The sequence below is a fragment of the Scyliorhinus torazame genome, chromosome 8 (genome assembly GCF_047496885.1).
Source record: "Scyliorhinus torazame isolate Kashiwa2021f chromosome 8, sScyTor2.1, whole genome shotgun sequence".
Taxonomy (NCBI): Eukaryota; Metazoa; Chordata; class Chondrichthyes; order Carcharhiniformes; family Scyliorhinidae; genus Scyliorhinus; species Scyliorhinus torazame.
This window is the reverse complement of record NC_092714.1, coordinates 72,312,522-72,335,082: the sequence shown is the minus strand read 5'-3', so window position 1 is coordinate 72,335,082 and position 22,561 is coordinate 72,312,522. Positions and strand designations below refer to the sequence as shown.

Below are 22,561 nucleotides of genomic sequence, written 5' to 3'. Positions count from 1 at the left end.
GGCTAGGGCGACGTCCGATGCGTCAATCTCTACTTGAAAGGGGTTTAGGTGTTTTAGTAAGCTCAGAGAAGGAGGCAAAAGAGGGGGAGGTGTGGCGCTGCTAGTCAAGAGCAGTATTACGGTGGCGGAGAGGATGCTAGATGGGGACTCTTCTTCCGAGGTAGTATGGGCTGAAGTTAGAAACAGGAAAGGAGAGGTCACCCTGTTGGGAGTTTTTTATAGGCCTCCTAATAGGTCTAGGGATGTAGAGGAAAGGATGGCGAAGATGATTCTGGATAAGAGCGAAAGTAACAGGGTAGTTATTATGGGAGACTTTAACTTTCCAAATATTGACTGGAAAATATATAGTTCGAGTACAATAGATGGGTCATTTTTTGTACAGTGTGTGCAGGAGGGTTTCCTGAAACAATATGTTGACAGGCCAACAAGAGGCGAGGCCACGTTGGATTTGGTTTTGGGTAATGAACCAGGCCAGGTGTTGGATTTGGAGGTAGGAGAGCACTTTGGGGACAGTGACCACAATTCGGTGACGTTTACGTTAATGATGGAAAGGGATAAGTATACACCGCAGGGCAAGAGTTATAGCTGGGGGAAGGGCAATTATGATGCCATTAGACGTGACTTGGGGGGGATAAGGTGGAGAAGTAGGCTGCAAGTGTTGGACACACTGGATAAGTGGGGCTTGTTCAAGGATCAGCTACTGCGTAATCTTGATAAGTATGTACCGGTCAGGCAGGGAGGAAGGCGTCGAGCGAGGGAACCGTGGTTTACCAAGGAAGTGGAATCTCTTGTTAAGAGGAAGAAGGAGGCCTATGTGAAGATGAGGTGTGAAGTTTCAGTTGGGGCGATGGATAGTTACAAGGTAGCGAGGAAGGATCTAAAGAGAGAGCTAAGACGAGCAAGGAGGGGACATGAGAAGTATTTGGCAGGAAGGATCAAGGAAAACTCAAAAGCTTTCCATAGGTATGTCAAGAATAAGCGAATGACTAGGGAAAGAGTAGGACCAGTCAAGGACAGGGATGGGAAATTGTGTGTGGAGTCTGAAGAGATAGGCGAGATACTAAATGAATATTTTTCGTCAGTATTCACTCAGGAAAAAGATAATTTTGTGGAGGAGAATGCTGAGCCCCAGGCTAATAGAATAGATGGCATTGAGGTACGTAGGGGAGAGGTGTTGGCAATTCTGGACAGGCTGAAAATGGATAAGTCCCCGGGACCTGATGGGATTTATCCTAGGATTCTCTGGGAGGCCAGGGAAGAGATTGCTGGACCTTTGGCTTTGATTTTTATGTCATCATTGGCTACAGGAATAGTGCCAGAGGACTGGAGGACAGCAAATGTGGTCCCTTTGTTCAAGAAGGGGAGCAGAGACAACCCCGGCAACTATAGACCGGTGAGCCTCACGTCTGTAGTGGGTAAAGTCTTGGAGGGGATTATAAGAGACAAGATTTATAATCATCTAGATAGGAATAATATGATCAGGGATAGTCAGCATGGCTTTGTGAAGGGTAGGTCATGCCTCACAAACCTTATTGAATTCTTTGAGAAGGTGACTGAACAGGTAGATGAGGGTAGAGCAGTTGATGTGGTGCATATGGATTTCAGCAAAGCGTTTGATAATGTTCCCCACGGTAGGCTATTGCAGAAAATACGGAGGCTGGGGATTGAGGGTGATTTAGAGATGTGGATCAGAAATTGGCTAGCTGAAAGAAGACAGAGGGTGGTGGTTGATGGGAAATGTTCAGAATGGAGTACAGTCACAAGTGGAGTACCACAAGGATCTGTTCTGGGGCCGTTGCTGTTTGTCATTTTTATCAATGACCTAGAGGAAGGCGCAGAAGGGTGGGTGAGTAAATTTGCAGACGATACTAAAGTCGGTGGTGTTGTCGATAGTGTGGAAGGATGTATCAGGTTACAGAGGGATATAGATAAGCTGCAGAGCTGGGCTGAGAGGTGGCAAATGGAGTTTAATGTAGAGAAGTGTGAGGTGATTCACTTTGGAAGGAATAACAGGAATGCGGAATATTTGGCTAATGGTAAAGTTCTTGAAAGTGTGATTGAGCAGAGGGATCTAGGTGTCCATGTACATAGATCCCTGAAAGTTGCCACCCAGGTTGATAGGGTTGTGAAGAAGGCCTATGGAGTGTTGGCCTTTATTGGTAGAGGGATTGAGTTCCGGAGTCGGGAGGTCATGTTGCAGCTGTACAGAACTCTGGTACGGCCGCATTTGGAGTATTGCGTACAGTTCTGGTCACCGCATTATAGGAAGGACGTGGAGGCTTTGGAGCGGGTGCAGAGGAGATTTACCAGGATGTTGCCTGGTATGGAGGGAAAATCTTATGAGGAAAGGCTGATGGACTTGAGGTTGTTTTCGTTGGAGAGAAGAAGGTTAAGAGGAGACTTAATAGAGGCATACAAAATGATCAGGTGGTTGGATAGGGTGGACAGTGAGAGCCTTCTCCCGCGGATGGAAATGGCTGGCACGAGGGGACATAACTTTAAACTGAGGGGTAATAGATATAGGACAGAGGTCAGAGGTAGGTTCTTTACGCAAAGAGTGAGGCCGTGGAATGCCCTACCTGCTACAGTAGTGAACTCGCCAACATTGAGGGCATTTAAAAGTTTATTGGATAAACATATGGATGATAATGGCCTAGTGTAGGTTAGATGGCTTTTGTTTCGGTGCAACATCGTGGGCCGAAGGGCCTGTACTGCGCTGTATTGTTCTATGTTCTATGTTCTATAAAGGGCAGTGCCTCGTCTACTGTGTGCATCCCGGCCTTGGCGAGATCGGCTCTGAAACGGGCAAAGGTCTGTTGTGCCTCGGCCGCCAGGGGAAAGTGTGTGGACTGTATTAGTGGGTGGGCCTTGTCCGCATAGTTTGGGACCCACTGGGCGTAATATGAGAAGAACCCCAGGCAGCGTTTGAGGGCCTTGGGGCAGTGGGGAAGGGGAAGCTCCATGAGGGGGCGCATGCGGTCGGGATCGGGCCCCAGAACTCCGTTCTGGACCACATAGCCAAGTATGGCTAAGCGGGTCATGCTAAACATGCACTTCTCCTTGTTGTAGGTGAGGTTGAGGAGAGTGGCGGTGTGGAGAAATTTGGCAAGGTTGGCATCGTGGTCCTGCTTGTCATGGCCGCAAATGGTGATGTTGTCTAGGTACGGGAAGGTGGCCCGCAAACCGTACCGGTCGACCATTAGGTCCATTTCCCTTTGGAAGACTGAGACCCCGTTAGTGACGTTAGAGAACCCTGAGGAAGTGATGGAGACGACCGTCCGCCTCGAAAGCAGTGTATGGACAGTCTGATTTACGAATGGGGAGCTGGTGGTAGACGGATTTGAGGTCTACCATTGAGAAGACCCGGTACTGTGCAATCTGATTAACCATATCAGATATGCGTGGGAGGGGGTACGCGTCGAGTTGCGTGTACCGATTGATGGTCTGGCTGTAGTCCACGACCATTTTGTGTTTCTCCCCAGTTTTAACGACTACCACTTAGGCTCTCCAGGGGCTGTTGCTGGCCTCGATGATGCCTTCCCGAAGCAGCCGCTGGACCTTGGACCTGATGAAGGGCCTGTCCTGGGTGCTGTATCGTCTACTCCTGGTGGCGACGGGTTTGCAATCCGGGGTTAGATTTGTGAACAGAGAAGGAGGATCGACCTTTAGGGTCGCAAGGCTGCACACAGTGAGGGGTGGTAGGGGCCCGCCGAATTTGAATGTTAGGCTCTGGAGATTGCACTGGAAATCCAGGCCTAGTGGTAGAGCAGCGCAGAGGTTAGGGAGGACGTAGAGGCGGAAGCCGCTGAATTCTACGCCCTGGACCATGAGTGTGACCATGCAGAACCCCCGGATCGTGACGGAATGGGATCCGGAGGCCAGGGAGATTCTTTGGTTGGCGGGGTGTACCGCGAGGGAGCAGCGTCTTACCGTATCTGGGTGTATGAAGCTTTCGGTGCTCCCGGAGTCCAGCAGGCAAGCGGTCACGTGGCCGTTGATTTTCACGCTGGTCGATGCGGTGGCCAGTTTGTACGGACGAGACTGGTCGATCGTCACTGAGGCGAGTCGTGGTCGGTCGACGCTGGCGTTGGATGATGGGGAGCCCGGGGGGCACAGGTCCTGGAATGCTATCGGTGTCCATGTGCTGTGGGGGAGACAAGATGGCGGCACCTGCAGATCCTGCAGGGGACCAAATGGCAGCGCCCATGGGCCGCACGTTGCGGGGGTTGGACAAGATGGAGGCACCCATGGGCCGCACATGGACTGAGGGGGAGAAGATGGCGGCGCCCACTGGCCGCACGTGGTCCGGGGAGATGAAGATGGCAGCACCCATTGTGTATAGACTAGGGGTGGCGGGGGCGATAGCGGCGACTGCGCGGGCCTGGCACACCGCGGCGAAGTGCCCCTTTTTGCCGCTAACCTTGCAAAGGGCCGCGCGGGCCGGGCAACGTTGGCGAGGGTGTTTCTGCTGGCCGCAGAAGTAACATCGGGGACCCCCGGGGTGCGTGGGCTGGCATGTGGCGCAGGCGTACTGGCTGGATAAGGGCCCCGCTGGGGCGTCCGTCTGTGGGGTCCACGATGCATAGGAGGGGTGGGCCGCGTGGCTGGGGAGGGTAGGCCTGACTGATGCACGAGGCGACCGTCATAGAGAGCGCTAGCTTCTTTATCTCAGCTAGATCGAGCGTGGCCACTTCTAACAGTCTTTGGCGTATGAGGTCCGACCCAATCCCTGTTACGAACGCGTCCCGCTTAAGGAGGTTCGAATGTTCAGTGGTCGTAATGGCCTGACAGTCACAGTCCCAGACGAGTGGGATTAGGGCCCGGCAGAAGCCTTCTATGGACTCACCAGGGAGTTGAGAGCGAGTGACGAGTACGTGCCTGGCGAAGAGCGTGTTCGTCTTCTGTGCGTAGTTTTCTTTGAGAAGCGCCATGGTGTCGGCGTAGTTCGGGCCGTCCTGGATCAGCGGAAACAGGTTGGAGTTCAACCTTGAGTACAGGATCTATATCTCCTGAGCCTCCGGAACAGCGGTGGTCGCTGAGTTGATGTACGCCTCGGAGCAAGCTAGCCAGTGATTAAAGTACTTTTTGGCGTCGCTTGATTGCGGATCCAGCTGCAAGCGATCTGGCTTGATACGGAGGTCCATCTTTTAGAAAGGACCCGTTGGTGGAGAGGGTGCAATTGCTCCATGCAAACTCCCAGTATGCCTACGTGGCGTACCCCGACGGCCCCAGGATACTGTCTCCCTCAGGGACCTGGCACCAGCAGGTTCCAGACACACACACCCCTCCAGCCCGGCACCACCCTCCCCTCCCCCGGCGCTCCCAGCATTAACCCCACCAGGACCACCCGTCCTTCCCCTGCCCACCCCCGAGGATGAAGAGGATTTCGGCATGCTCCCGGAGTCACCGAACATCGGGCCAACATCGACATCGCCGCCACCACTACGTTGCTCCCAGCGGAACATCAAGGCACCGGACTGGTTAAACCTCTAAGTGGTCCGCGGACTTCAAAATACTTTTTCTTCTGCTCAAATACTGTAAATATAGATTAATTGCTGTATATAGTTCTCCGCCACCCCCGCTGGACTCAATTTTAACAGGGGGTGAATGTGGTAAACCACTGTTACACCTTTATTAGGTGATGTAAGGTAGGACCTGTGCTACAGGTTCGCCAGTAGTCCCTGCCTGCTGGCTCCACCCAGTAGGCGGAGTATACATATGCGTGACCTCCATTCAGCAGCCATTTTACCAGCTGCTGCGGGAGGCCACACATCTTAGAGCAATAAAGCCTCAGTTGTATCCAACTCTAGTCTTTGTTCAATTGATCGTGCATCAGCGTTCTGGAGCTACTCCACACCAGAACCTGCGCACTACCTTAGTATGCCCCAATCATTTCCAATCATTTATCCTCCTTATGGGAATTCTGATGAGCTGCCTGTGAACATGGCACTATTACTGGTCCCATATTTTGACAGCAGTGCCATTCCCCATTCATCACCTCCTCCTCTGTCTGGCTGAACTTGTTCTTTGACTTCCTTTACTTGTCTTATTATCATCAATTTTTACCTTACACAATCATCCCTTTTGTAATTTAATCAGCGCAGCTTTCTACTATAATCTTCCCTTCTGTTCTTTCCTCCTCTCCTACCTCTCCTATTGTCCTTTTGACTCTTCTCTTTGGATTGCCCCTCTACTTACGAAACCGGCAGAGGGCAGTAGAACGGAGCTGCTGATTGGCTGTTGCGGGGGAAATTTGCATACGTCCGTGTGCTCACGCGAACTTGAAGGTGTACCTGAGCAAGAGACCCTAGATGTTCAAGTGAAGACAACCATCCAGCAGAGGGCAGTAGAGCAAAGCTGCTGATTGGCTGTTGTGGGGGAAATTTGCATACGTCCGTGTGCTCACCTTAACTTGAAAGTGTACCTGAGCAAGATACCTCAGCTGTTCAAGTGAAGACAAGAATCCAGCAGAGGGCAGTAGAGCAGAGCTGCTGATTGGCTGTTGCCGGGGAAATTTGCATACGTCCGTGTGCTCACCCTAACTTGAAGGTGTACCTAAGCAAGAGACCCTAGCTGTTCAAGTGAAGACAAGCATTCAGCAGAGGGCAGAAGAGCAGAGCTGCTGATTGGCTGTTGTGGGGGAAATTTGCATACATCCGTGTGCTCACCCTAACTTGAAGGTGTAACTGAGCAAGAGACCCTAGCTGTTCAAGTGAAGACAAGCATCCAGAAGAGGGCAGTAGAGTGTAACTGCTGTTTGGCTGTTGTGGGGGAAATTTGCCTATGTCCGTGTGCTCACCCTAACCTGAAGGTGTACCTGAGCAAGAGACCCTAGCTGTTCAAGTGAAGACAAGCATCCAGCAGAGGGCAGAAGAGCAGAGATGCTGATTGGCTGTTGCGGGGGAAATTTGCATACATCCGTGTGCTCACCCTAGCTTGAAGGTGTATCTGAGCAAGAGACCCTAGCTGTTCAAGTGTACACAGGCAGCCAGCAGCGGGCAGTAAAGCGGAGCTGCTGGTTGGCTGTTGTGGGGGAAATTTGCATACGTCCGTGGGCTCACCCTAACTTGAAGGTGTAACTGAGCAAGAGACCCTAGCTGTTCAAGTGAAGACAAGCATCCAGCAGAGAGCAGTAGAGCGGAGCTGATGATTGGCTGTTGCAGGGGCAATTTGCATACGTCCGTGTGCTCACCCTAACTTGAAGGTGTACCTGAGCAAGAGACCCTAGCTGTTCAAGTGAAGTCAAGCTTCCAGCAGAGGGCGGTAGAGCAGAGCTGCTGATTGGCTGTTGTGGGGGATATTTGCATACATCCGTGTGCTCACCCTAGCTTGAAGGTGTATCTGAGCAAGAGACCCTAGCTGTTCAAGTGTACACAGGCAGCCAGCAGCGGGCAGTAAAGCGGAGCTGCTGGTTGGCTGTTGTGGGGGAAATTTGCATACGTCCGTGTGCTCACTCCAACTTGAAGGTGGTTTGTGGAGGAGCTATTGTCAAGTGACACGTAATCCTGAAACACTTCTTCATTGTTTCCCTCCCTACCCCCTCCTCTAAGCAAAAAAAAAAACAACCGCTGTAAAGATCAAGAGGGAGCTCGAGGGCAGGTAGAAGTTGAAAGAAGTTGAACCATGACGTCACAGCCTGCAGGTAAGGGACTGACTGGTGACTGGTAAGTAGTTTTTCTTTTATTTTCCCTCAGGTGTTATCGTGCGGGACGCAGAGGTTGCTGAGTGAATGCTGGCTGAGAAGGGGAGTGAATAACAGATAAGCTCTTTTGTTCTTTTTGTATCTCGAGGGGATGGCAGGGAAGGTAGTGCAATGTTCCTCCTGCAGAATGTTTGAGGTGAGGGACGCCGTCAGTGACCCGGATGATTTCATCTGTGGGAAGTGCACCCATCTCCAGCTCCTCAGAAACTGCGTTAGGGAACTGGAGCTGGATGAACATCAGATCATTCGGGAGGCAGAGGTGGTCATAGATAGAAGCTTCAGGGATGTAGTTACTCTGAAGAATAAAGATAGACGGATGACAGTGAGAGGGGCTGGGAGGAAGCAGTCAGTACAGGGATCCCCTGTGGTCGTTCCCCTTAGTAACAAGTATACCGCTTTGGATACTGTTGGGGGGGGGACTTACCAGGGGTAAGCCATGGGGCACAGGTCTCTGGCACAGAGTCTGTCCCTGTTGCTCAGAAGGGAAGGGGGAGAGGAGTAGAGCATTAGTCATTGGAGGCTCCATAGTTAGGGGGATTGATAGGAGATTCTGTGGGAACGAGAGAGACTCACAGTTGGTGTGTTGCCTCCCAGGTGCCAGGGAGCGTGAAGTCTCGGATCATGTTTTCTGGATCCTTAAGGGGGAGGGGGAGCAGCCCCAAGTCGTGGTCCACATAGGTACCAACGACATAGGTAGGAAAAGGGATAGGGATGTAAGGCAGGAATTCAGGGAGTTAGGGTGAAAACTTAGATCTAGGACAAACAGAGTTATTATCTCTGGGTTGTTACCCGTGCCATGTGATAGCGAGACGAGGAACAGGGAGAGAGAGGAGTTGAACACGTGGCTACAGGGATCGTGCAGGAGGGAGGGTTTCAGATTTCTGGATAATTGGGACTCATTCTGGGGTCGGTGGGACCTCTACAAACGGGATGGTCTACACCTGGACCAGAGGGGTACCAATATCCTGGGGGAGAAATTCGCTAATGCTCTTCGGGAGGGTTTAAACTAGTTCAGCAGGGGCTTGGGAACCTGAATTGTAGCTCCAGTATACAGGAGGTTGAGAGTAGTGAGGACATGAGTAAGGTTTCAAAGTTGCAGGAGTGTACCGGCAGGCAGGATTATGGTTTAAAGTGTGTCTTCTTCAATGCCAGGAGCATCCGGAATCAGGTGGGTGATTAAGGTGGTACCTGGGACTTGGATGTTGTGGCCATTTCGGAGACATGGATAGAGCAGGGACAGGAATGGTTGTTGCAGTTGCCGGGGTTTAGATATTTCAGTAAGCTCAGGGAAGGTGGTAAAAGAGGAGGAGGGGTGGCATTGTTAGTCAAGGACAGTATTACGGTGGCAGAAAGGACGTTTGATGAGGACTCGTCTACTGAGGTAGTATGGGCTGAGGTTAGAAACAGGAAAGGAGAGGTCACCCTGTTCGGTGTTTTCTATAGGCCTTCGAAAAGTTCCAGAGATGTAGAGGAGAGGATTGCAAAGATGATTCTGGATAGGAGCGAAAGCAACAGGGTAGTTGTTATGGGGGACTTTAACTTTCCAAATATTGACTGGAAACGCTATAGTTCGAGTACTTTAGATGGGTCTGTTTTTGTCCAATGTGTGCAGGAGGGTTTCCTGACACAGTATGTAGATAGGCCAACGAGAGGCGAGGCCATATTGGATTTGGTACTGGGTAATGAACCAGGACAGGTGTTAAGATTTGGAGGTAGGTGAGCACTTTGGTGATAGTGACCACAATTCGATTACGTTTACTTTAGTGATGGAAAGGGATAGGTATATACCGCAGGGCAAGAGTAATATCTGGGGGAAAGGCAATTATGATGCGATGAGGCAAGATTTAGGATGCAGCGGATGGAACGGAAAACTGCAGGGGATGGGCACAATGGAAATGTGGAGCTTGTTCAAGGAACAGCGACTGCGTGTCCTTGATAAGTATGTACCTGTCAGACAGGGAGGAAGTGGTCGAGCAAGGGAACCGTGGTTTACTAAAGCAGTCGAAACACTTGTCAAGAGGAAGAAGGAGGCTTATGTAAAGATGAGACGGGAAGGTTCAGTTAGGGCGCTCGAGAGTTACAAGTTAGCTAGGAAGGACCTAAAGAGAGAGCTAAGAAGAGCCAGGAGGGGACATGAGAAGTCTTTGGCAGGTAGGATCAAGGATAACCCTAAAGCTTTCTATAGATATGTCAGGAATAAACGAATGACGAGGGTAAGAGTAGGGCCAGTCAAGGACAGTAGTGGGAAGTTGTGCGTGGAGTCCGAGGAGATAGGAGAGGTGCGAAATGAATATTTTTCGTCAGTATTCACACAGGAAAAAGACAATGTTATCGAGGAGAATACTGAGATTCAGGCTACTAGACTAGAAGGGCTTGAGGTTCATAAGGAGGAGGTGTTAGCAATTCTGGAAAGTGTGAAAATAGATAAGTCCCCTGGGCCGGATGGGATTTATCCTAGGATTCTCTGTGAAGCTATGGAGGAGGTTGCTGAGCCTATGGCTTTGATCTTTAAGTCATCTTTGTCTACAGGAATAGTGCCAGAAGACTGGAGGATAGCAAATGTTGTCCCCTTGTTCAAGAAGGGGAGTAGAGACAACCCCGGTAACTATAGACCAGTGAGCCTTACTTCTGTTGTGGGCAAAATCTTGGAAAGGTTTATAAGAGATAGCATGTTTAATCATCTGGAAAGGAATAATTTGATTAGAGATAGTCAACATAGTTTTGTGAAGGGTAGGTCGTGCCTCACAAACCTTATTGAGTTCCTTGAGAAAGTGACCAAACAGGTGGATGAGGGTAAAGCAGTTGATGTGGTGTATATGGATTTCAGTAAAGCGTTTGATAATGTTCACCACGGTAGGCTACTACGGAAAATACGGAGGCATGGGATTCAGAGTGATTTAGCAGTTTGGATCAGAAATTGGCTAGCTGGAAGAAGACAAAGGGTGGTGGTTGATGGGAAATGTTCAGACTGGAGTCCAGTTTCTAGTGGTGTACCACAAGGATGTGTTTTGGGGCTACTGCTGTTCGTAATTTTTATAAATGACCTGGAGGAGGGCGTAGAAGGATGGGTGAGTAAATTTGCAGATGACACTAAAGTCGGTGGAGTTGTGGACAGAGCGGAAGGATGTTACAAGTTACAGAGGGACACAGATAAGCTGCAGCGCTGGGCTGAGAGGTGGCAAATGGAGTTTAATGCAGAAAAGTGTGAGGTGATTCATTTTGGAAGGAATAACAGGAAGACAGAGTACTGGGCTAATGGTAAGATTCTTGGCAGTGTGGATGAGCAGAGAGATCTTGGTGTCCATGTACATAGATCCCTGAAAGTTGCCACCCAGGTTGAGAGGGTTGTTAAGAAGGCGTACGGTGTGTTAGCTCTTATTGGTAGAGGGATTGAGTTTCGGAGCCATGAGGTCATGTTGCAGCTGTACAAAACTCTGGTGCGGCCGCATTTGGAGTATTGCGTGCAATTCTGGTCGCCGCATTACAGGAAGGATGTAGAAGCATTGTAAAGGGTGCAGAGGAGATTTACCAGAATGTTGCCTTGTATGGAGGGAAGATCTTGGGCGAAATTCTCCGGAAACGGCGCGATGTCCGCCGACTGGCGCCCAAAACTGCGCAAATCAGTCGGGCATCGCGCCGCCCCAAAGGTGCGGAACGCTCCGCATCTTTGGGGGCCGAGCCCCAACCTTAAGGGGCTAGGTCGGCGCCGGATGAATTTCCGCCCCGCCAGCTGGCGGAAAAGGCCTTTGGTGCCCCGCCAGCTGGCGCGGAAATGACATCTCCGGGCGGCGCATGCGCGGGAGCGTTAGCAGCCGCTGACGGCATTCCCGCGCATGCGCAGTGGAGAGAGTATCTTCCGCCTCCGCCATGGTGGAGACCGTGGCGAAGGCGGAAGGGAAAGAGTGCCCCCGCGGCACAGGCCCGCCCGCGGATCGGTGGGCCCCGATCGCGGGCCAGGCCACCATGGGGGCACCTCCCGGGGCCAGATCGCCCCGCGCCCCCCCCAGGACCCCGGGTGCTCCTGGTTTAATGTACGCCGGTGGGACTTCGGCCCATCCGGGCCGGAGAATCGCGGGGGGGGGGCGCCAACCAGCGCGGCACGATTCCCGCCCCCGGCGAATATCCGGTGGTGGAGAATTTGGCAACCGGCAGGGGCGGGATTCACGCCAGCCCCCGGCGATTCTCCGACCCGGCGGGGGGTCGGAGAACTCGCCCCTTATGAGGAAAGGCTGAGGGACTTGAGGCTGTTTTCGTTAGAGAGAAGGTTAAGAGGTGACTTAATTGAGGCATACAAGATGATCAGAGGATTGGATAGGGTGGACAGTGAGAGCCTTTTTCCTCGGATGGTGATGTCGAGCACGAGGGGACATACCTTTAAATTGAGGGGAGATAGATATAAGACAGATGCCAGAGGTAGGTTCTTTACTCAGAGAGTAGTAAGGGCATGGAATGCCCTGCCTGCAACAGTAGTGGACTCGCCAACACTAAAGGCATTCAAATGGTCATTGGATAGACATGTGGACGATAAGGGAATAGTGTAGATGGGCTTTAGAGTGGTTTCACAGGTCGGCGCAACATCGAGGGCCGAAGGGCCTGTTCTGCGCTGTCATGTTCTATGTTCTATAATGTTTTTATTGACGTTTTGTTTTACATATTATATACTATACAAGCAGTAATGTGCCGGTTACAATCTACATATCAATTTCCTTTGATATGGTACCTCCTCCCCTGCCCACCTAGTTGGTGAATGACCTCCATGCTTTGCGGAAGCCATCCTCTGACCCTTGGATGGCGAACTTGATCGTCTCCAGGTGGAAAAATTCCGATCGGCCTGCCAACCAGTCTGCGGCTGTGGATGGTACTGCTGATCTCCAGACAAGCAGGATTCTCCGGCAGGTGATTAGATAAAGCTGGGGCTTCGACCCTCTTCCCATGAATAGTTCTGGCTGGTCTGATACCCTGAAGACTGCCACTTTTGGGCACGGCTCCACCCTCACAACCTTGGACATTGCCTCGAAGAAGGCTGTCAGAACCCGACAAGTCTGGGACAAGCCCAGAACATGCGGGCGTGGTTGGCTGGGCCTTCTTGGCACCGTTCACATTTGTCCTCCACCTCCGGGAAGAACCTGCTCGTTCTGGTTCTTGTTAGCTGCGCCCTGTGCAGCACATGCAGCTGCATTAGCCTTGTGCATGAGTAGGTGGAGTTGGCTCTGCACAGTGTTCCGCTCCAGAGTCCCCACCCTATTTCCGTCCCTAGCTCTTCCTACCATTTTTCCCGTGTTTCGTCCAGTAGGGAGCGCGTCCTTTCTAAACATCGTTCGTACAGGTCCCCACAGTTTCCCCTCCCCAGACTGTCCGTGTCCAGTTACCCTCGAGCATTGTGCTTTTTGGGGTTCGTGGGAATGTAGTCGTCTGCTTGCAGAGAAAGTTTTTGATATGTGTATGTCGGAGTCTGTTCCTGTTTGGTAAGTCCAGTCTCTCTGTCAGCTCCTCTAAGGTCGCTAGCCTGCCACCCGTTTAAAAGCCCCTAACCGTCAGTGTCCCCCAGTCCTGTCTCCACCTCTTGAAGGTGGCTTCTAGCATGGCTTGTGCGAACCTATGGTTGCCATAGTTGCCGCAGATGAGGGCCATGATGCACACTTCAGTCAGACTGAAATGTTGCCTCATCTGGTTCCACATTCCCAGGGCCGCTACCACCACTGGGTTTGTTCAATGTTTTGCTGGTGACAAGAGCTCGAAAGGTCAGCCATGTACATGAGGACTCCTCCATCCTCACCCATTCCATGCTTGGGTCCTTCGCCCATCACCTCACTCTTTCCGTTGTGGCTGCTCAGTGGTAGTATTCCATGTTTGGGAGGGCCAGGCATCCCATGTTTCTTCTCCTTTGCAGTACTGTTTTGGGGATTCTTGGACTCTTGTGCCCCCCCCACCACCCACCCCACACACAAACACCATAATCATCTTATCTATTGAATGGAAAAAGGCCTTGGGGGTATAGATCGGTATGGATCTAAGCAGGAAGAGGAACCTGGGCAGTACGTTCATCTTGATCATCTGCACCCTCCCCGCCAGGGAAAGCGGGAGTGCATCCCATCTCAGTAGATCCTGTTTGACTTCCTCCACCAGATTGGTTAGGTTCCACTTGTGGATCCCCCAGGTAGCAGAATGTGTTTCGGGCTATTTTAAATGGTAGACCTTCCAGCTCTGCCCCTCCCCCTCTCGGGTTCAACTGGACAACTTTGCTTTTGCCCAGGTTGGGTTTGTAGCCTGAGAAGGCTCCGAACTCTCCCAGGAACATAATGATTTCTTTCATACCGCTTTGTGGGTCTGAGATGTAGAGGAGCAGGTCATCTGCATACAGTGAGACTCTGTGCCCCCCCCTTCAGATTCCCTCCCAACCTCTTGTCACTCTCAGGGCAATTACCAGCCGCTCGATTGCCAGGGCAAACCGGAAAGGGGACGGCAAGCGTCCCTACCTTGTGCTTCTGTGTAGCTGGAAGTATTCAGAGCTGGTGGCTTTGGTCTGTAAGCTTGCCTTGGGGGCGTTGTACAGGACTTTCACCTATGAGGTGAACCCTGTCCCTAGTCCAAACCGTTCTAGTACCTCAGTGAAGTATTATTATTCTACTCTGTCGAATGCCTTTTCTGCATTCTGGGAAACGATCGCCTCTGGTGTTCTCTCCCCGATGGGATCATTATCACATTCAGCAGGTGCCTGATGGTCACAGTTAGCTGTCTACCCTTAGCAAAGCCCGTCTGGTCTTCGGCGACCACCTCTGGTACGCAGTTCCCCAGCCGCTTGGCCAGGAGTTGTACAAGTCTTTTTGCATCTACATTGAGCAGTGAAATGAGTCAGTATGATCCACACTCGATTGGGTCTTTGTCCTTTTTGGGTATCAGCATTATGTGGCCTTTTACAGCGTTGGAGGCATGGTGCCCCTCGCTAGTGAGTATGCTTTAAAACTCACCTGTTGCCTTAGGCAGAGAAAACAGCAGCTGTATTTTCATCGAAAGCAAAAACCACATCACCAAGATTTCAACCACCTACAATCCTTTGACCTGCAAGGCTTCTATGCACTTCAAGGAGAAAAAGCTTTTACTAGTCTGTAATTGACAGCTTCCAGACAGCCAGATGCCTGGATTTTAAAACTTAATTTCCCTTTATGCTTGAATGGATCTCAAGTACCTTGCCGTGAAACTAACCACAATGTTTATAAACATCTAGCTATGATTGACAACTTATGACAACATCAAAAGCAGTTAAGTGCTTTATGCTGAGAAAAAGAATAAGGGACAGCACTTAACTCCGAGATGTTTCTAAATGCTGGATTCTTCGCTGCATTGGGAACTCCGCTACCATTGGTGAGCGGCGGAGAATCCAGCATATCATTTTTGTGATGTGGAGATGCCGGCGTTGGACTGGGGTGAGCACAGTAAGAAGTCTTACAACACCAGGTTAAAGTCCAACAGGTTTGTTTCGATGTCACTAGCTTTCGGAGCGCTGCTCCTTCCTCAGGTGACCTGAGGAAGGAGCAGCGCTCCGAAAGCTAGTGCCATCGAAACAAACCTGTTGGACTTTAATCTGGTGTTGTAAGACTTCTTACTGTATAATTTTTGTATTAGTTGTCATTTGCCTTACTAGCTTTAACTTTATCAATGTTTGTTTCTTTATTTCTGAGCCAGTTTTCTTATTCATTGTATTTGCTGGAGTTCAGAAGAATGAAGGGGGACCCGATAGAAAGCTATAAAAGGTCTGGAATTAGCAAATTTCAGAAATCATAAGAGACTGTGCCAAAATACATTGGATGGAGAAATTGGCAAATAAAACAGTTGAGGAAGAGTCGAAAATATTTCTATATTAAAACTGCAAATCGATAATTCCACTCTACCCAGTCGAACGCCTTCTCCACGTCGAGCGAGATTATGATCTCCAGGACACGACCCTCCCCCGGAGCAAGCACCACATTCAACAGTCAGCTCACATTCGCTGTCAACCTCCACCCCTTAACAAAACCCGTTTGGTCACTGTCAGTCTACCCCCCACCCCCCCCCAATCTCCTCCAGTCAACAGTTAGCCTGTCGTCTTCTCTAACCACCTCCCCTTCCCCCTCCCTTCTAGACCCAACGAGCTTAACCAAACAATCCCAATACATTGCAGCCCCATCTCCCACTAACTAACTTTAAAGTGGTAGTAAGGTGACCACCCACCCCAGGTCCCACCTATTCCTTAACTATTGCCTTCATATCTGCCCCAAGCACGTTTCCCCCGGATCCTCTTTCCCAGCCATAATAAACAAAGGTCTTAAACTGAGGTCTTAAACCCATCCCCCCCACCGCGCCCCAGCAACTACTGAGTCCATAAAGAAGGAAAATCATTTTTGAAAAACCCCATCCAAACATCTCCACCATTAACCCAACTCAACACCTTAACAACATGAACATGAACAATAAAAGCAGTAAAATATTAACATCCCAACCGACCAACCGCCCGCCCGCCCGTATCCCAGAAATTGTGTCTAGACCATGATCTTTGATAAAGACCTCCGCCTGCTCAAGACTTTCGAAATTGAAATCTTTTGCATTTAACATGACCCTTAATTTCGCTGGGTGCACAACCTCAAATTGCTCTCCTCGATTAAACAGGACCACCTTCACAATATTGAAGACCACCTGTTGCTTTGCCAGTTCTGTGCCAATGTCCTGGTAAATCTTTACCATGTTGTCGTCCCAGTTGATGTTCTGGGCTTTCTTGGCCTATTCCAGGACCTGCTGCGTTCTCTGAAAACGATGAAATCGAATGATCACCATTCTAGGTGACTCATTCGGTTGCGATCTCCGCCTCAAGGCCCTGTGCTCAGCAAATACCTCATCACCGCTCATCAATTGGGAAAACTTTGCAGTGACATAGTCGGTCGACCGTGCACCCACAACTCCCTCAGGTAAACCCACCAGCCTCAGGTTCATTCGCCTGGACCTGTTTTCTAAATCATCCAGCTTTGCCTTGAAGTCCTTGTTCCTGTCTCTGGCGATCGACATTTCAGCCTCCAAGGATGCAAGTCTGTCTTCGTGCTGGGACTCTAAGGCGTTCTCCACATTTTTCAATCTCTGCACCTGCGTGCCTACCACTTTAATTGTTTTACTCAGTTGGATCCTGACTGGGCCTAAAGCTTCTTCCACCGTGGCTTTAAATTAAACCTTCAATTCCTGACCATGTTTCTTGAAGCGCTCATCCATTTGGTCACCAAATTTCTTTAACTCTCTGGCTCCCACTCCTACCATCATGTTGAGAGTGATAGGCATGTGCGCTTGCGCCGCCATCTTTGATGCCTCATTGCTTGGGCTCGGCATCTGCTATTTCACCCCTCTGCCCCTTTTCGATGTCAATTTCAACATCATACGCTTTGTTGTCAGTTTCACTTCCCGGAAAATCCATTTTAAATAACAAATTCCTCCAATCGGGCAGATAAGCCGAAAGTGCCGGAGCCTGCGTGGGATCCACCCAAGATGCAGCGGCTATTTCATGCCACCGCACTGGAAGTCATCCTGGAATATTTTTAAAGGATTTTAAAGAATGGGATGGCACAGTGGCACAGTGGTTAGCACTGCTGCCTCACAGGACCAGGGATCCGGTTGGGTAACTGAGTGGAGTTTGTACATTCTCCCCATGTCTGCGTGGGTTTCCTTTGGCTACTCCGGTTTCCTCCCACAGGCCAAAGATGTGCGAATTAGGTGGATTGGCCATGCTAAATTGCCCCTTAGTTCCAAAAAAGGATAGGTGCAGTTATGGGGATAGGGTACAGGCGTGGGCCTAGGGAGGGTGCTCTTTCACAGGGTCCGTGTAGACTTGATGGGCCAAATGGCCTTTGTCTGTATTGTAGTGATTCTATGATCCATTAACGATGGGAGGTAGGGGAAATTAACGTTTGTTAAGGATGCTATGGGTTATTTTATTTAGTATAGTTTTAGTATTTTGAAATATTCTTTCATGGGATTTGGGTGTCGCTGGCAAGATCAACATCTTTTACCTTAAACTTAAACTGCCCTTAAACTGAGTGACTTGCTAGACCATTTCAAAATTAACAACAATTCTATGGGACTGGAGTCACATGTAGGCCAGACCCCGAAAGGATGGCAGATTTCCTTCCCTAAAGGTCATTAGTGAACCAGATTGGTTTTTACAACAAACAATGGTAGTTGCCTTGGTCACCATCACTGAGACTAGCTTTAATTTCAAGATATATTAATTTAAAATAAATTCCACCAGCTGAGATTTGAACCCATATCCCCAAAGCACTAACCTGGGTCTTTGGAAAACCAATCCTGTGACATTACCACTACACCCTTGCATTTTTTGAATTGTCTTAACTGTTGTGGTGGAATTTGTCACGCCTGTCAAAATGTGAGCAGAGTTTTCAAAGCAGGTTGCTGGTTGTGAATTGGCCTGAAACCTCCTCTGTGCAATGGAAATTGTTAATAAAAATATTCCCCTTTTCAGCTTTGTATTTACAGGACATGAACCAGGGAGGGAAAAGCTTCAAGGAAGAGCTGTATATTGGATTAACACAGTGGCTAAGGTCTGCACTCGAATGAGTGCCGTCCTTATTTTTTATTTATTGAACTTGTAAACATTGTGCCTAGGAAACAATCATGAATGCATTCTGTGAACCCCTCCCTTCTTGGCCACCATCACTGCCATTTTCCCAGGAAACCTTTGGATTGTTTAACTTCCTCCATTGTTACAGCTCAAGTACTTCGATAAATCAATTCCCCGATTCTTTTCTCACTGTATATATTTATAGTTTATAATCGTCTAAAGTAGTGACACAGAGTCTTTACTATTTCCAAACTAAGTTTAGAGACACTCAGTCTGAGCAAAATCTTTTTGATAATGTAATTTCTTCTGAATGGTATAATTGCACCTTTAATTATTAATTCCATTTGTCCTCCCGTTTTGCTTATTATGTCTCTTGAAACTTTCATTTAAAATTTTTTTTTAGAGTATCCAATTAATTTTTTACAATTAAGGGGCAATTTAGCATGGCCAATCCACCTACTCTGCACATCTTTGGGTTGTGGGGGCGAAACCCACGCAAACACGGAGAGAATGTGCAAACTCCACACGGACAGTGACCCAGAGCCGGGATTGAACCCGAGACCTCGGCGCCGTGAGGCAGTAATGCTAACCACTGTGCCATCTATTGAAACTTTCATAACCAGGAATACATGGTTCTACATTTTGTTTTGTCTGAAGCTAAGTGGTTGTTAAAGGTGTAACATAATACTTTCCGGTTTATGAATAATGTCTCCAGTATCCCAATTCTGACCCCCAAGTGCCAATGACGCATGATCTCTGGATGGGAGGGGGGGGGGGGGAATGCTAGAAATGTGTCCATTTTTACCTTACAGTACTGACCCTGTTTGTGTTTGCTGAGTCACTGGGAGTGTACATCATTTACTGTGGTTCATCTCCAGTGCCCACTGCCCCATGTAACCGGGAAATCTGGCATCTGGTAACCCTTGGAGGAGGAATTGCACAATTTCTCCATCACATTTATGAGGGGGTCTAACCCTGATATACCTTTTTTATTGTCCAATCTTCAGGTCTCCACCCTTTTGCCTGGTTATCATAGATCAACAATGCAAACACTAGATGACCATAACAGCTGCAGACAAAGATCAGTCTGCTCACAGTTACAATATTGAACAGCCTGTCGTAGCTAACACGGAGACACACACTTATATTCACCTTCCGCAGCACTGCACCTCTAATCGTGTGAGGGAAACCCACTTCAGCTCGAGTCTCTGTTCTGCTGTCATCAGTCAGGGGCTGCCTCTGGTGCAATGCTGTAATGTAAATGTGACATGAATACATGCAATATGGTCTGTTCTGAAAACTCACGCTGGGAAGAGTGACGTGTGCAGTGATATTGAATATGTTTGTGAAGATTTCTATTGAAATTGTGAGCATGTTTTGAGGATGTGCTTGCTAGACTCACAGGGGAAGATAGTAACATTAGAAATCTTTCACATTACATTGGCTGCCACGGTAAGTTCGCATCTGCTGTACTGTCAGTTTTTGAAATTTGGGTTTTACTGTTTCTAAGCCTTTATCAAAACAAAGTTGCTACAAATGATATAATTATGCTCCCTCGTCTGTATACAAACATACAGTTCTGACTTGAATGACACGTTCAATAGCAACACTGTCCATTCATAGGAGGCTGACAAATTGCAAAATCAAGGTCGTGTGAATATACATATTCCAAGTGGAGGTAGCTGGTCAGGATTAGCTCAAATATGCTGTAAATCCCAAAATATTAGCACAAGGAATACTTAGCAAAATCCATCATTACCAATGCTTCCAAACAAATGAATTTTGCTGAAAAACATTTACAATAAATGCATTACTTAAATTCTTAATGAAGTTGAAAGCACAATGGAGAAACATTTATTTAACAAAACAAATTTCTTGATCTTTAGCACACCAAAGCTGTTAGTTAATGATTACATAGGTGATCAAAGTCTGTTAAGATTCTGGCTATACTGCTAGTCACACAGTTTTTGTATTATAATTGCAAAGCAGCACAGTTTTGTGGGACCATAGATTCTAACCACGTTCACATAGAGAGAGTGTTCAAATTAGCCCAATTAACTCATCCTGTAGAATGTGCTTGTGCTGGCTGGGATTTCGCACAACCAACCATGGTGTGTCTGTAACCATGGAGTATAGTGTGGGCATGGAGTACAGCATGGGTAGACTGTGGAATCAGTTTCTTAATTTTACAAATCACATAGTGCTTTGCGATGCCATTACAGCAGTGTTTTTTTGAGTTTTAAAATATTTTATAGAAGAAGGCAATGTAATGATATTTCTGTGGATCATGTAGCATAGGATATATGGCAAAGAGACAGGTCATTCTACCCAACATGCTGCTGTTTATGCTGCATCGAGCCTCCTCCCATTTTTAATCATTTAAATCTGCCAACGGAACAGTTCATTCCCTCAAATGTTCGTTTCACTCCCCCTTAAATGCATCTATACTATTCACTTCAACCGCTCCCTGCGGTAACAAGTTCCACATTTTACCCTCTTTACAGCCCGGTGGCACAGTGGTTAGCACTATTGCCTCACAACGCCAGGGACCCGGATTCAATTTCAGCCGTGGGTGACTGTGTGATGTTTGTACATTTGCCCCATGTCTGCTTGAGTTTCCTCTGGGTGCTCCAGTTCAAAGATGTGTAGGTTAGGTGGATTAGCCATGCTAGGTTGACCCTTAGTGTCCGAACCTGAGAAGGTTAGATGGGGTTATGGGGATAGGGTGGGGAGTGGGCCTAGATAGGGTGCTCTTTCAGAGGGTCGGTGCATACACGATGTGCTGAATGGCCTCCGTCTGCACTGTCGGAATTCTATATTTCTTTTGGTGAAAAATGATTATCCTGAACTCCTCATTGGATTTCTTGGTGACTAGTTATGGGGCTGGATTCTCCGATTTTGAAGCTATGTCCAGAGGAAATGTCTGGTTGTACGACAAAAAGGTTAGTGACGCGCCCGCACCGATGCTCCGACCGGTGAGGGGCTAGCAACCACACCACGTAAAACGCACACCCTTCCCAATATAAACGCCTGGAGAATTGCCGGGTCCGTGGCAGCGGATGCGCACGGTGACAACCTGCAGCGGTCATGCCATACAACATGGCGCCGGCTGCACACGGACCCGACCTGCCAGATAGTGCCCCCCTGGACACCACCTCGTCATGCTTGGTCCACCCCCAACAGTTCCCCCAGCCCTCGCCGAAGCCCCGCCGGCCAGCAGCACGGCCCCCCCCCCCCCCCCGACTGTGACGCCGCTGGACACAGTTTGCAGCCGCCACGGCGGGTTCATGAAAACTGAGAACACACGTGTCCCGTGCCATCGGGAACTCGGCTCATCGGGGGCGGAGCATCTGGGGCGGGGGGGGGGGGGGTCTTCAGGTAGCATCCTAAGGCGGTCCCAACAGCGTGCAGTGTACTCCTCGTGATGCTGTTTTGGAAGGGGCAGAGCATCCGAATATAGGCGCCGCCCCGAATTTGATCACAAACATGGATTCTCCATCCTATCGTCAATTACGATATTGGGGTCGGGCACGGAGAATCCCGCCCAATATCTTCACGAGGTCTCCCTGTTACTCACATCAGAATAAAATCAATCCGAGTGTGCAGTACAAACCACTTCAGGTGAACCAGCATGGAACCAGATTTATTCTGGACTGCATGTTCCTGGACTGAAAATAAATTAGGCATTAATGACTGACATTTTCAAATATCACAGCTGTAACAATAACAGCTGTGACAATATGCCAACTCACTGCCTAATTGGTGTACTTGGCTATGTGAGTTTAGAATTGATTCATTGATATAGCAGTAATAATTCTTAATCTACAATTGAATAGTCAAATTGATTTTTGATTTCTTGGGCGCAACCTGCTCATTTTCCAGCTCCTAGAACCACAATGTATTTGAGCTGATCTTCAAAACCTTATTCAAAAAGTTCACCTTTGTGAATGTTCTACTTGTACTTACAGTTATTCCTAATAAATTATACTGAAACTGCAGAGGAATTTGACCTTTTCATAATTAATAATCTATGGAAAAAGCTACTATACCTTGAATATTCAATTATATTTACAGCCCCCTCTAAATCTCCTTTAGTCTGGATGAGAATATATTACCTGCCCTCATTGTCTGCCGGCATACGAACAATCATGTAGCTGTTCATTTCCTGGCAGACTTAGAGACTCCCAGCCAAAGGAACTGAGACTGAGGTAATTAACTCATTCAGCACAGGACTGGGCAAACATTCAGCTTGGTGTGGAATTGCT

At 48.8% G+C, this 22,561-nt stretch overlaps 1 long non-coding RNA gene across 1 annotated transcript in view; it reads right to left on the bottom strand.

Annotated features, from left to right (window-relative positions):
- LOC140428747 (uncharacterized) overlaps positions 1-19,549 on the bottom strand; it is a 36,339-nt gene extending 16,790 nt beyond the window's left edge. Inside the window, exon 1 of the long non-coding RNA XR_011948854.1 lies at positions 19,449-19,549. This is a non-coding gene — a long non-coding RNA (uncharacterized lncRNA). The remainder of the gene's footprint in view (positions 1-19,448) is intronic.
- Positions 19,550-22,561: the final 3,012 nt, after the last annotated feature.